Source organism: Diospyros lotus, chromosome 12 (assembly GCF_014633365.1).
Source record: "Diospyros lotus cultivar Yz01 chromosome 12, ASM1463336v1, whole genome shotgun sequence".
NCBI classification, from domain to species: Eukaryota; Viridiplantae; Streptophyta; class Magnoliopsida; order Ericales; family Ebenaceae; genus Diospyros; species Diospyros lotus.
In genome coordinates, this window is record NC_068349.1 from 33956481 (window position 1) to 33971849 (window position 15369).

Below are 15369 nucleotides of genomic sequence, written 5' to 3' on the forward strand. Positions count from 1 at the left end.
AACTTAGAAGTAAGTGTACCGTTTCAAGTTTAGTACGGTTATAAATGTTTATCTTCGAGAATGCTTTCATCATATTGGCATACTCTGATATGTACTCATCACGTAGACTGCATACATGACATGATTATGAAATGCATAAATATACGTTGATATCATTGATCACTAGCATTGAGGCCGTAGGGAGTACAAACTGGCACCGCTGCTTTACTATGGGTGCACCCATATACCCCGGCTTCGAAAGAGGTAGCCACAAAAATGGTAGGTAGCATGAGGGGTGCAGTTGACACCTACGAGGAAAGACATTGCATACACACATGATATAACATTATGTACCCTTACTTAGATGGTTCATCATCTAACTTTGGTTTGCCCCTGGAACATTCGACGTTCCAGTCAGGATTTACAGTGATGATATAGAGGTTGAAGATGTGTAGTGACGCGAGACGTCAAGAAACGAGTAAATGTGTCATGTTATGTTGTAATATGAATAGTTCAAGAATTATGTATGTTTTAATTTATTTTCAGAAGCTTATGTATCAACTTTGTAATAAATGCCATGTTTAGTTATTTATGTAATGCCATGAGCAGGTTTGATTCAGCTTCCGATTTATAAGATTGTATTTACCTCTAGTGTATAAATTAAGCACTGGATAGGTCTTAGGGAATTTTGGGAATAATGTAATTTAGAAAAAAAAAAATAAGACCCAAATTTCCTAAGGCATAACACGCCCAGGGTAAGTGGGGTGTTACAAGAGGTCAGCATCCCAACTTATTTATCTTTTCCAGAGTCTTGTACGGTCTTTTCTGTCCATTTTGCATTTTCCTTAGTCTCACCAGGGGTTAGCTTTTGCTCACTTTTAGCATCTTCCGTCAACATGTCTAAAATAATTATCTAGGCTTTCGCTCTTTGTCTTTGATGGCAAGATCTATTTTTTTCTTTTGATGTGTTAGTTTGTCTCTATGTTTCTTGTATTGTTAATCGGGGCATGCCCTATCCTTTCATCAGTTAGGGTCAAGCATTGCGACCCTTTGACGGCTTTCGTGATAGTTAAAGGTTTGGAAAGTTTAAAAGATTGGCCACTCCTATTTTTTGAACTACTTAGTAAATGGGGGTTGACATCATAAAATGTCAACTTTCATGTCAAACGATGGCTTGAAATACAAGTATACTTTGCACTCTAAACTATTATTTAGGAGAGTAATCGGGTGTCTCAATCATAAAATGTTGACATTTATGCTGAAAGCCAAGTAATGCTTAAGAAGGTATTATGTGTGTGACCTATGTGCTCTCTATTCTATTTTTAGGGGAGTAACTAGGTGTTTTGACCATTAAATATTGGCATCCGCGTCGAAAGCATAATAATGCTTAGCTAGATGAAAATGTGACGGCCCTGTCTTCCTGAAAGCAATTGTGGCTATTTGGCGGCATCCTCTAGTAATTTTTTTTTTTATTTGTTGTGAAGAATGACTCTTTTCATTTTGGTGATGGGTTCATGGTGTTTTGTGGTTAAGTCTAATTAATTGTTTTTTTGTGACGATCTGGGTATGGCCTAGTTTTTGTTGTAATGCCCTTGTAGACTCTTCATGTTGGTAGTTTTTTTCTTATCTTGTGTTTTTGCTCGAAGCATGCGATAGCTTAGTTGTTGTATCATCTCTTTTTTGTTCAAGAAAAATCTCATTTATAGAAAAAAAGAAAATAAATAAAAAATCATACAAAAATTATTTAAGGTACGACATAGATCGTGATTGAATACATTCTATCTTTTTTGTGTGTGTGTTTTTCAATTTTTCCAAACAATTTGGAGAGTCACTGAAATGGCCGAACAACCTCGGGAATAGGCCGTTGGAACAATTAAAAGGAGTTTCAAAGGCTTGCTCAAGCAGCCACTTTGACCTTTCTTATTGTCCCTCTCTAGATTTTTATAATTTTAGAGATTTCACATACTTATTATACACTTTTTTATAAGTGAAGAACATATTTTCACAAAAGTTTTTGCTCTGAGTTTTTTTTTTTTAAAAAAAAGACTATTAAAAAGCTCCTGCATTGGCAATTAACCGGATTTTTGGGGTTTTAGGTCTTGGTTTTTCCACTTGTCAGGGCTTGACCAAAATTTATTCTTTCAAAATTTTTCGCATCTTTAATTAAGGAACTTTATTTTTTGCTAAGTATATTTGGGACCTTGATGATTGGTGACTAATTCAAGAAATTTCAAAGACTTAGCAAAATATAAAGTTCAAAGAATATTTGGGATAAAACTTAAAGTTTATAAAGTATACCCTTAATTTCTTTTTCAATTTCATTGTCGCGGGAGTTAAAAAAAGAGGAGGGGATGGGAGAGAGAGGGTATTTTGTAAATTTTTAACAATTTAAGGGTAATAAAATAATGGTAAGAGAAAATTGGGACAAAATTTGCATAGTAAAAGTAATTGTTATCAATTGATTAATTTCTCATATATATACTTTTTATTTGTAAGCTAAAGATTATGGATACTAAGTTTATTTTATCAACATTAGAGTAGCACTACAACAAAAAAACACTTATTGAGACATTTTTTTAGGACATTTTTTAAAAAGTGCCCTATATAATATTATTTTAATACACAATTTAAAAAAGTGCCTCAATAAAATAATTCTAATGAGACGCAGTGATGCAGTGCCCTGATAGAAAAATCTAATAAGACAATTTTTAAGTGCCTTAATAAAATAATTCTTATGAGACATTTTGATAAAGTGCCCTAACAGAAAATTTTAATTTTTGAAATGCCCTAATAAAATAATTTTAATGAGACACTTTCATAAAGTGCCCTATAATAGAAAAATCTAATAGAGTTGAATTTTTTAAGTGCCCCAATAAAATAATTATAATGAGACACTTTGATGAAATGCCCTAATAGAGTCGATTTACTATAAAATTAATTAATATGGGCGCATGTATTAGTGAGGAGGCTTGTAGACCAGGTGGTCACACATGTGCACAAGGAATAAGAGGTCCAAAGTTCGAGCCAATGGGGAAGCAAGCATGGTAGAGTTATTTTTCAGCCTGCCATGAGGCCATTTCATGGGGTGCCACGTGGTCACGCGCGAAGAGAAGGATTTGTCGGAAGAATCAAGCGAGAGAGAGAGCATCATGTGTCGCGGAGAGAGAGATCATGCGGAAAGGAAAGGTCTTGCGACCTCAAGACAATTAGAACCACATTTGTTTTTAAGGCATTTTTAAATGTCATTACATGTTTAAATTTACAGTTATTTTCGAGATATTTTTAAATATCACTACATGTAAAACTAAGAGGGATATCTTGATAGATTTATACAGCATTTATAAGTGTCTCAATAAGTTTTGGGAGCACAATTACACGTGACACTTTTATTAGTGCTCTAATAGCTAAAATGCCCTAATAAATTACATGTTGGGGTGTTTTTAAAGGCCTCTTAATCTCAAAATTGTTGTAGTGTAGATATATAAAGTACATATTATTATGATTATAATGTTAATATCAAAATTTGTATATTGTGTATATTTCTTATGATTTTTATTTTTAATTAAAATAAAAATAAATGAAAAAATTAGAAAACAAATTTGAAAGAATACTACATTAATCTAATGTTTGATAACCATTCCGAGTATTCTAAAATCGATTAGGATTTAAATTTTTATAGATAAATCTTATTTATTGCATGATTTTTGGAGAGATTTTCAAAGACATCTGTTTTGTGCTTTTGGTTCTGTGAATGTCTCGCGAGAGACTTTTCTGGAAGACCTTTTAACCTTCATAGAGCTCCTTTGGTAGGAGTATGTTGAGATGCTCCCAAAGACCCCTTTGCCAAGAGAGTCTCTTGGAGTTTTTTGTGCAAGACTTTATTCTTATGTTTTTGGGCTTGTCATATGTGGGCATTCATGATTCAGTTAATATATATTCATTAGGTCCTTTTGCACCAAATCTTTTTTCATTAGTCTCCCTCTAAGTTTTTCTCAACATTGCTTTGGGTCTCCTATTAAATTTATTTGACTAGATCTTAGTCCACAAACACATAAGAATAATTATAATTTTCACAAGAAAAAGACACAAGCTATCTCATTTAAGTGGTCACAAAATTAAGATGTGAATTTTATTATTGAAACACCATGAATATATATAGTGAGAAACCACACACATGTACAAATAGAATCTTTTAGAGAAAACAACATTTTTGTTTCATATCCACTTCTACATTTACAAGAATTAAAGTAGGAGAAAATGTTATTTATATGTGACATTTTCATGTTTTGGCACTCACATAATTATAAGTATTTCTTTAAGGTATTGACAACACTTCTTTATAAATTACCAACCATTTTTCAAAAAAAATATAAGCATTTTTGTAGTACGTAAAAAGTATATAATAATAAAAAAATAGAAAAATTCTTAAAACTCTATAATTTTATAAATATACTTATAACACTTCTTTATAGTTAACAGTCTTACCAAAAGGTAATGTTAATTAACTGAAAAAATAGTTATAATTTTAAAAATATCAAATATATTATTAACAAACTGTTTTTTTCAACAAAACTAAAAGATAAATGTTCAATATAAATAATTTTTGCTAATTCTTTCCTATTTTTTTCATCGGTACAAATAAAAAATAGAAAAAATATTTCTAATTATCTTTAAAATCTTACGATTTTACGTTTTGAGTTTACGATTCGATTTTATGAACTCTCTTTCGATCTCATTTAAAATCTCAATTTTAACAACCTTTGTAACGCCCCGCTTTCCCGGGCGCGTTATAATTTGGGACAATTCCAAGACAATAGATTTTTTTTCTTTAAACATTAAAGCTAAACCACGTCATTCCTCGAATCCATCCCAGAATTCCCATACATTAATCTCGAAAGATAATCATTATACTCATCAAATGCGGAAACAAAGATCGAAACCTGATATTTTAACATTAATCATAAATTCTTACATCTTCAACATTCCTCAAAACTTTCAGAATCTAAAGTAACAGAACTTAAATACAGGGCTACATAACATACATTTCATTCTTCATACACCCTGCTAAATGCCATTTTATGCCTCATTTATCCTCGAATCTGCTACAATCTCCACCTAGAACGTTTGAATATTCCAGGGGCAAAAACTCAAATTAGATGATGAACCATCTAAGTAAGGGTACATAATGTTATATCATGTGTATATGCAATGTCTTTCCTCGTAGGTGTCAACTACACCCTTCATGTTACCTACCATTTTTGCGGTCACCTTTTTTGAAGTCGGGGTGTATGGGTGCACCCTTGATAAAGTAGTGGTGCCAGTTCGTACTCCCTATGGCCTCAAATGCGTGTGATCAATGATATCAACGTGTATTTATGCATTTCATAATCATGCCATGGATGCAGCCTACGTGATGGGTACATATCAAAATATGTCAATATGATGAAAACATTTTCGAGGAACATAAATCACTTACAAACCAAGCATTTTCCATAAAACCAAATCCAGTGGGAAAGTACCATTTACCTTCTCAAGCTTATCAGGCTATCTCGATATCTGCACCTGTCTCGAAATTCATGCATCACCTCGATTTGCGTGTCAACCTCAAAATTTGCACAGATCACTTCAACTTAAGCCTCAAAGTATCCTAATCACCATAATTATTTAAATAAACATTAAAACCTATTTTTCATAATTTCTGGCATTTTCTTTAATTTTCTTTCTATTTCTTCCTAATTTTCCTCAATAAATCCAAACTAAATATTCTTAAAATATTTTCTCAAATATTCCTCTACGAAAATTCATAAAATAATATTCTTGAATTTCTAAAATTTTTTAGGAAATTTTACTCACCTTAATTTAGCATCTCTGGCTTTCTCGGTATGCGTGTCTTATCCTCGAAATGCGTGCTCGAACCGTTTTTCTTGCCAAAATCTCTGAAAACTTACTGAATCCCCAAATCCTATTTTTCAGGATTTTTCTTTTTCTCTATTTTCTTTCCTTTTCTTTCTTTCTTTTTTCTTTCTTTTTCTTTTCTTTCTTCTTTTTCTTTTTCTTTTCTTCTTCTTCTTCTTCCCTTCTACTCTTTCTTCTTCCTCTGCACCGCGCCTGCAACTTCCGCACGACCAGTCACAGCCGCCACCGCGAGCTTCCGCTCGGCCCTCCGCCGGCCGCCTCGGCCTCGCCGGACCCCGGCGCCTTGCATGCACCGTCGTAAGCTGCTGCTTGCGGCCTTTGTTGGTTGCGGCGGGTTACAGCCATGGCTACACGCCTAGCTTCTCCAGCCGCCCCTCCCGGCCTCCACCGAGCTCTCCCCTCGCTGACTTACCGTACGGCTATCACTGGCCTCCCGCTCGTGCCGCCCACTCCTGCTGATGATGCTTGTTGTGCGTCGGCCATGGCTGCGCACAGTAGCTCGCGTCCACCCACCCATGGCTAGGCCAGCCACCTCCGTTGTAGCTGCTCCGTTGCGAGCTTCCAGCTCTCTCTTGATCTCCCTCATTCTCCTTCTCTTTCTCGGCCAAACCCGAGCCCCTGCCCATTCACTCTCATTTTTCCCCTCTATTTATAGGCATCCTGCCCCTCTCCTCGCTGCCTTGCCCATACCTCTTGCGTGGGAAATCTTCCATAAATCTTGCAGGACATGGTTTGCAGAAGGATGGCTGCCAAATCTTTCCAATTGCAGCCAAAATCTCGGCCACAACAGCTAGCCCTGCACACATGCGCTCATGCATATATATATATAAATATGTATATATAAATTATATATTACACTTTAATTTAAGAAAATTACACATTAAATCCTAAATTCCATCCCTATTACACTTGTGCAATTCCCTAATTGCAACTACGGCCTAAATCTCAAATTAATTTGTATTATAATACCGAAAATCCATAATTAATAACTTAAATTTTACTCGAAATAGACGATTTTGCCTTTGCGTCCTCTCGGAACATTTGTTTCATCCTGAAACTACTGAAGGGTTGCTCGTTACGCAAAACCGAAGCCCCCCTAGGGTTTCGTTGATTTTTCGAGAGTCTCCTATAACGATTCGATTTTGCAGCCTAAATAACAGTTGTATTTTAGCTGTACCAAAACCTGTTCCCGATCCGATTTCTTTCGATACCATAAATCCTAACTCGGAACACATATAGAGACCATATCGTTTTCCTTAGACAATTTCACTCCGAGGCATTCCCTGCAATTGATTTGGTACCTGAAATTGCTATAAAAATCAATTTTTCGATATTCTAAACTTATTAAAATTTCGTGGCAACCTTATCTAAACATAAGGTATTACAACCTTATTTGATTAATATTCTTTATTAAATCTTATACATTTACATTAATATAGTAGACAATATAATATATCAACATATGAGTATCATAAAAATATCAAATTTGAGTATAAAAATAATATGTTTGTTGTATTTAATGGATCATTTGGATTATTTAGTTATGCATTGGCTTGTGAAAGCTTTTAAATGACTTTGGGGAGATTTTTAAAGGCATTGGCGCACGAGCACACACACACAAAAATCTACCGGCAATGAAAACAAATAATAAATTTTGTTTTTCATGAAACAAGACCAAATATTTTATTGGAAAATCTTTATAAGAGATTCCAAAATTGTTGATAATGAAAAGATAGAGATACTGATATTAAAGAAAATATTTTTCTAAGTATAAACAAGATGTGAATCAACGCAATTAGAATATAAGGTAAGATAAAGATTGTAATTGAATATAAGAAATCAAGATGTTTGGTTTAAATTGAGAATTTTCTTTATTTTATATTTAAAAACATTTCTTTTCTTTTTTTTCTTTATTTAACAAAAAATAAGGGGATTGGAAAACAGACTAAACAAACAAACAAAGGCTAAATTTGCATTACAATTGATAAGTGAGGGCTGTAAAAGCAAATAAAGCACAATTTTGGGCAAGACTGAAATAACAACAAAATAACCCCAACCAAACTAAACTAAACTAAACGCCATGGGAACCTATATATACAAGAGGTAGGGAGAGAGAGAGAGAGAGAGAGAGAGAAAGAGATTGAGATTGGATAGGGATTAGCTTTGGGGTTTTGAATTCGAATCTGGATTTTGATTACGTTTCGGATTTGGATATGGATTTCGAAGCTATATAGAGACAAAGGAGGGAGGGCTGCGTCGATCAGTGTTTGTTTTGCTGTCATTCTGAACGGATCAATCGGTAAAGATTCAAGAATCGAGCGACCGGCGACCATTTTCGAAGGAAGGCCTTTAATCTCGACTTCAGGTTTGCATATCTCCCATCTGCGACCGATCTTTCTTTATCAGCATTGATGGTTGAGGGTTTTCTTTTACCGCAATCGTCAAGATGGCTATGGACTGATAGTTTAGGGTTTTCTCGTACCGCAATCCATGAAGAAGCCGTCAAGAAGGCTACGGCGACCGTAGTCGGTTCCGTGTTCTTGAGTTGTCCGTATTCGCCCTTTGGGGTTTGGAAATTTTGGAATTTTGTATTCAGGGCATGGAAATCCCAGGTTCGTTCACTGTCTTCGGCTTGCAATCGAGAAATCCGAAGGCTCAGTGGTGTTATGGGGAATAGGAGATCCAGAGATTTTGGTCTTGATCGGATTCTTGGATTTGGAATTTGGACGGTTTTCTTGATGAAAGACGGACGCTGTTGGTTACAGACTACAGAGCGATTGTTCACGTCATTAATTAATTAAATATCTCTCTGTGCATATAACATGGCTACCGCAGCGGCAAGAGTTTCAGAGAGGAGGCAGGGGTCAGGTTTTCATCGGCGGCAATCTAGAGGAGGAGGAGCGAACGTTATTTGTGCCTTTTGGCTTGAGGGGAGGTGCAGTCGATACCCGTGTAAGTTCTTGCACGCAGAATCAGGATCAGCGGCCTCACCGCGACCTAAACAATTCCAAGCCCACAAGTCAAGAACCTGGAAGAGGACTCCCGACAACAGCAGTACTGTCAAGAATTCATCCGTGTTGTCTGGTGGAGTAAACATATTGATGGTACTGAAAGAGTTGAAGACGAAGTTTGCCGACACTGGCTTTCTGGAAAGTGCGTGCGTGGCGAGGACTGCAAATACTTGCACTCGTGTTCCTGTGGCAATGGGTTTTCAATGTTCACGAAGCTAGAAGGGCACAGCAAGGTGATTGTTTGAAATTGAACAGTTGTTCCTGGATTTTCTTTTACTTGCAGTATGTGAATAACATTAATTTTGGGCGCAATATATAGGCTGTTAAAGGGATTGCACTTCCTTCTGTCTCCTACACACTTTACACGGGTTGTAAGGACAAAACCGTACGAGTACGGGACTGCAATACTGGTCAGGTCAGTATAATTACCTCCATTTGCACTGGCCTCTTCTTATTGATAAATCTTGCTTTCCCTGCAATATATAAATTGACATGTCTTATCATTTCTATGCATGCAAAATGCACAGTGCGTTCAAGTGGTTGATCTTCCGGGTGAAGTTGGGTCGCTGATCAGTGAGGGTCCATGGGTATTTGTGGGCATGGAAGAAGATGCTGTTAAGGTACTTTACATTTTGGCCTGAATGCACTATTGTAAATTTTATTTCCTAATATGGTGGTCCAAATTTGTTAATTTTTTTGTGGGTGTTGCAGGTGTGGAACACACAGACGGGCAATGAACTGACGCTTCTCGGACCAGTTGGACTAGTTCGTGCTTTAGCCACCACGGATGATATGCTTTTTCGCTGCGACACAGGTATATACTTCATGGATTTGTCAGTTATTTCGGATATGTAGTTTCGCAGGTCTCCATTGAGTACTCATTAGAAAAAATATAAGGAGCCCACTATGATTGGTTTTTGATGCATATGTATGCTTCCATATTGTTGATAAACATATGTTCTCTTTTGAAAATTGAGTCTCTTTATGTGGTCTTTTCTTGAGGGTATCTCCATGTAGCTAACGGTGTTTTGTCTTTTTCCTTCTATCTTTTCTACTTCTTTTTCTCTTTTAAAAAATTAAGATGCATGCTTGAAGTTAGCCTTAGATTTGCCGGGCAATCTTCTCACTAATCTTCTTTTTCCTTCTGTTGTAATATCATAATTTGTATGTTCCGAAGTTTTTTTTTTTTTTTTTCTGTTTTTTCCTTTTTACCATAGGGTGGCACCATATTGGCCTGAAAATTTAGGTCCGAAAATGAACCCCTTGAATTAATCACGTCACTGTAGTCATGCCGTTATTTGTTTTGCTATTGGAGCAAACAAGATCTACTCCGGTTCAATGGACAACACAATAAGAGTAAGTTGATTGGCGTTCTATTCTTCAATTGATCTGTTTTGGCCTATCATTTAGGTTTTGGCTTCCATGGGTTTTAGGTGTGGGACCTGAATACCTTGCTGTGTGTCCAAACACCACAAGGACATGCAGGTGTCGTTATGTGTGTTCTTTGCTGGGACAAGTATTTGTTGTCCTGTTCTTTGGATAGAAGCATAAAGGTTGGGGTTCCACCGAAGCTGGGGACATAGAGATGATCTACACGCATGAAGAAGAACATGTAATGACTATTGTGAATGAATTTTTTGCACTAGCTAGCTACATCCATCCCCTGTATTGCATTTTTCTGCATGCACTTAACATGTGGATATTTGTTCTTTTTTGCTTCTTTTCTCTCGCTTATCTTTTATGTTCTCTATTAGTTCGAAGCATTTTAGCTCTTCCAAACATAGTGGCCGCCAAAAACTCACACTTGAACTGAGTCGTGGGCATTTTCTTTTGTTCAAGAAGCACTTTGGTGTCATCATCCAAACATAGTGGCCAAAAGCTCGCAGTTGAACTAAATAAGATTGTAAAATTCCAATCTGTCTTATGTTTCAGGGCGTTCTTGGCCTCTGCGGGCTTAATGATGCTGAGGCCAAACCTATTCTGCTCTGCTCATGCCACGACAACTATGTCCGGTTGTATGACTTGCCAACGTAAGTATGAAACAGATGATACACACGTCTCCAAATGTCTCCTCTCTTTTTTTTTCTTACAGCACAAACAATTAACCAACCAAGTGATTTGATTTTATGAAAATGAAATGGGTTTTAGGTTCGCTGAAAGGGGCAAGCTGTTTGCAAAACGAGAAGTGCGGGCAATTCAGATTGGCGCAGCAGGCACAGGCCTCTTCTTCACCGGGGATGCAACGGGCCAAATAACAGTATGGAAATTCGATGCAGAGTTGAAGAAGCAGACATCGTCCTCATCATCATGAGCCAGCCATTCTTATGTTTAAGAAAGTGTAATTAATGTATTTTGATTGTTTCATTCGTTGATTCACCCTCCCGAGGTGTCTAAATATGCTCTTCTGCTGGAGGGGAATTAGTTTGTTGAATGAATGAAGTTGAGTCTGTACGAAAGTTTATTTGTTGAATGCAATAAAATGGATACGTTGTTGGTATCAAGGCATTCTTGTGTGCAATTGAAACTTTTAGTGTGCATGGAGAGTGTAAGAAGCTTGTGAAATGACTCAAATGCCCTTGAGGGCTGTTAGCGATCTGTGAGGGGTACAAGTTATAGTTTCCGGTATTGCTGAAATGTCCGAACTATTTCAGGAAGAGGCCATTGGATTTGCTTAAAAAAAGTTTCAAAAGCTTAGCCCGCAGCCACTTTGACCTCACTTATTGCTTCTTTCTAGGGTTTTTTTTTTTTTTTAATTTTTCTTCGAGTATTTTTTTCTTTTCTCTTTTTGAAAAAGAGAACTCTTGAGAAGCCCTTGATTCGACAATAAACTAGAATATTTAGGTTTTAGATCTTGATTTTTCTACCAATCGGGGCTTCACAAAAAATTTCTTCTTTTGAAAGTTTTCTCATCCTTAATTTAAGAAGTCGGGATATGTTTTTTTTTCTATTTTTCAGAAATGACTTAGACCCTAAAAGAGCCTATTTTAGTTTATTTACTTCGAAAACTCAATTTGAGACAATACCCTTAAATTGGAAAATCACGTTCTCAACCAAAACCCAAGATCTTTTTAATAGATTATCGATATGCAATTTGTTCGAGACATATAATTCTTATGCCAAATTAAGCTTATTAACTAATGACCGCATACTTCTATGTTTGTTTACGGCAAGCCTTCAAGCTTCATTTGAATCAAATTATACTAATTTGTCCTCGACTTCATGATCACTTCATTGAAGATACATAAATAAGAATACCGTAATGCTATTTGTACACAGTATTTTGACATCATATTTTATATTCATAATATGATAAGTATTTTTTCAAGTAATTAACAACATTTTTTCTTGAGGCTATCAATTACATTTCAAAGATTATAAACACTTTAAAAAGTAAAAGTGTTTCTAATTTTTGAAAACATTACTACCCATTAAATATGACTTTTACTAACTAAATCTGAAGTGGAATCGAAAGCGCCGATCAAAATTGACAAAGACAAATTGATCACCAGATAAACCACAAATAGTCAACGAATCAATTAGCATATCAAAAAAGATGTTAATTAAAGATAGTTATGAATTAGCTATCATTTGTCAAAAAATGAGAATAGATAAAATTTTGATGATACTTAATAATTAGCTAGCATTGCGGCCCTTTTGACAACTTCCATGATAATTAAAGGTATAGAAAGTTTAAAAGATTGGCCACTCCTATGTTTTGATGATACTTAATAATTGAGAGTTGACATCATAAATTGTCAACTTTCACGTCAAACGATGGCTTGAAATACTAATATACTTTGTATTCTAAGCTATTATTTAGGAGAGTAACAAGGTGTTTCTATCATAAAATGTTGAACCAAAAAGTCTAGTAATGCTTATAGAGGTATTATGTGTGTGACTAGGTGTTTTCATTATTAAATGTTGACATTCGCATCAAAGGCCTAATAACACTTAGGGAGATGAATATGTGACGGCATTTGTCATCTTGAAAGCAATTGTGGCTATTTGGAGGCCTTCTCTAGCAATTTTTTTTTTTTTTTTTTTGGTATTTGTGGTGAGGAATGACTCTTTTCGTTTTGGTTGTTAGGTTCACAGTATTTTGTGGTTAAGCCTGTTTGTTTCTTTGTGAGGATCTAGGTATGGCCTAGTTTCTATTGTAGTGCCCTTCTGGCTCTTCATGTTGGTAGTTTTTTTTTTTTCTTATCTTATCTTGTTAGTCAAGGCATGCCCTATTATGGTTGTTGTATTCTTTTTTTCCTGTTCAATAAAAATCTCATTTATAGAAAACGAAAAATAAAAAATCATACAAAGTACGATAGAGATAGTGTTTGAATACTTTTTTTTTTTTTGGGTGTTTTTTCTATTTTTCCAAACAATTTGGAGCATCGCTGAAATGACCGAACTACCCCTGGAAGAGGCCGTTGGAGCAATTAGAAAGAGTTTCGAAGGCTTGCTCAAATAGCCATTTTGACCTCTCTTATTGTCCCTTCTAGATTTTTATAATTTTTGAAATTTTACACACTTATTATACACTTTTTTATAAGAAAAGAACATATTTTCACAAAAAAATTTCTCAAAGTTTTTTTATTTTTTCTCGAAAGAAAACTCTTAAAAAACTCCTGCATTGGCTATAAACCAGATTTTTTGGGTTTTAAGTCTTAGTTTTTCTATCTGTCAGTGCTTAACCAAAATGTCTTCCTTAAAAAATTTTCACCCCTCTAAAAATTTCTGAACTTGATGTATCGTGACTAATTCGAGAAATTACAAAGACTTAGCAAAATATAAAGTTTAAAGACTATTTGGGATATGAACTTAAAATTTATAAAGTATAACGTCAATTTCTTTTTCAATTTTATTGTTGTGGGAGTTAAAAAAAAAAAAAGAGCAAGGAAAAAGGGGAGAGAGGGTATTTTGTAAATTTTTAACAATTTAAGGGTGATAAAATAATGATACAAAAAAATTAGAACAAAATTTGCATGGTAAAAGTAATTGTTATAAAATGACTAAATTCTCATATATATATGCTTTTTATTTGTAAGCTAAAGATTAGGGATGCTAAGTTTATTTTATCTGATATCACAGTAGATATATAAAGTACATATTTTTATGATTATAATGTTAGTATCAAAATTTGTATATTGTGTATATTTCTTATGATATTTATTTTTATTTTTAATTGAACATGTTTAGATTTAATTTTTAATCAAAATAAAAATAAATGCAAAAATAAGAAAACAAATTCGAAAGAATACTACATTAATCTAATTTTTGATAAATATTCTGGGTATTCTGAGACTGATTAGGATTTAGACTTCTATGGATAAACCTTATTCTTTGCATGATTCTTGGATAGATTTTTGGAGATGTCTGTTTATGCTTCTGGTTCTAGGACTACCTCGCAAAAGACTCTTCTAGAAGACCTTTTAACTCTCCTAGAGCTCCTTTGATAGGAGTCTATTGAGACTCTACCAAAGTTTTTTGTGCGAAACTTTATTTTTATGCTTTTGGGCTTTTTGTTCGTAGGCCTTCATTATTGGGTTAGTATGCATTCATTAGGTTCTTTTCCTCCAAATCTTTTTCCATTAGAGTCTCCCTCTGAGTTTTCTCAAGATTTCGCTTTGGTTCTCCTATTGAATTTATTTGATTAGATCTTAGTCCACAAACACATAAGAATAATTATAATTTTCGTAAAAAAAAAAAAAAAAAGACACAAGCTACCATATTTAGGTGGTCACAAAATTAGGATGGGAATTTCATGGTTGAGACACCATGAATATATATAGCCAGAAGAAGGCTAGTGAGTCGTGCACCTCCCCATCCCCCCCATGATCCTTGGAGCTTGGAATATTAGGGGTTTAAATCACCCTACAAAGCAATGGGAGGCCCGCTCCTTGATTTTTCAACATCATCTTAGGTTTTGTGCTCTTCTTGAGATCCGCGTCCAGCTTAGCCGCTCTCAAGACATCGCCTGTAATATTATGCCTCGTTGGTCTTGGCTTATGAACTATGAGTTTAGTCCCCAGGGGCGATTTGGATTGGGTTTGATCCTAGTGTTTTCTCTATGTCAGTTCTTGGAGGCTCGGATCAATTTCTTCATCTTTTATGTATTAGACGTGCGGATCGTAAAGAGTTTGTTGTTTCTTGTATCTATGCCAGTTATGATAAGCCTGACCAGTCCCGGTTATGGCATCACCTTCTTTCCTTGATTCCTAGCATTAATTTCTCCCCGTGGCTTCTTATGGGGGATTTTAATGTTTGTAAGCATCAGTATGAATCCGAGGTGGTAATTTGGATCGTTCTCTAGGTATGGCTCATTTTGTTGACTTCCTCAACCGAGCGTCCCTTCAAGATCTTTCCTTTAGTGGCCTTATTCAGACGTGGAATAACAGAGGTTTAGGCTCTAATTGTATCTTTCACAAGTTGGATCGTGTTCTTGTTAATGATGGGTGGCTGGCGCAGTTTG

The 15369-nt window shown here is 35.3% G+C and overlaps 1 pseudogene; it reads left to right on the forward strand.

Moving 5' to 3' along the window:
- Window positions 1–8306: 8306 nt before the first annotated feature.
- Window positions 8307–11427, forward strand: LOC127787623 (zinc finger CCCH domain-containing protein 48-like; annotated as a pseudogene).
- Window positions 11428–15369: the final 3942 nt, after the last annotated feature.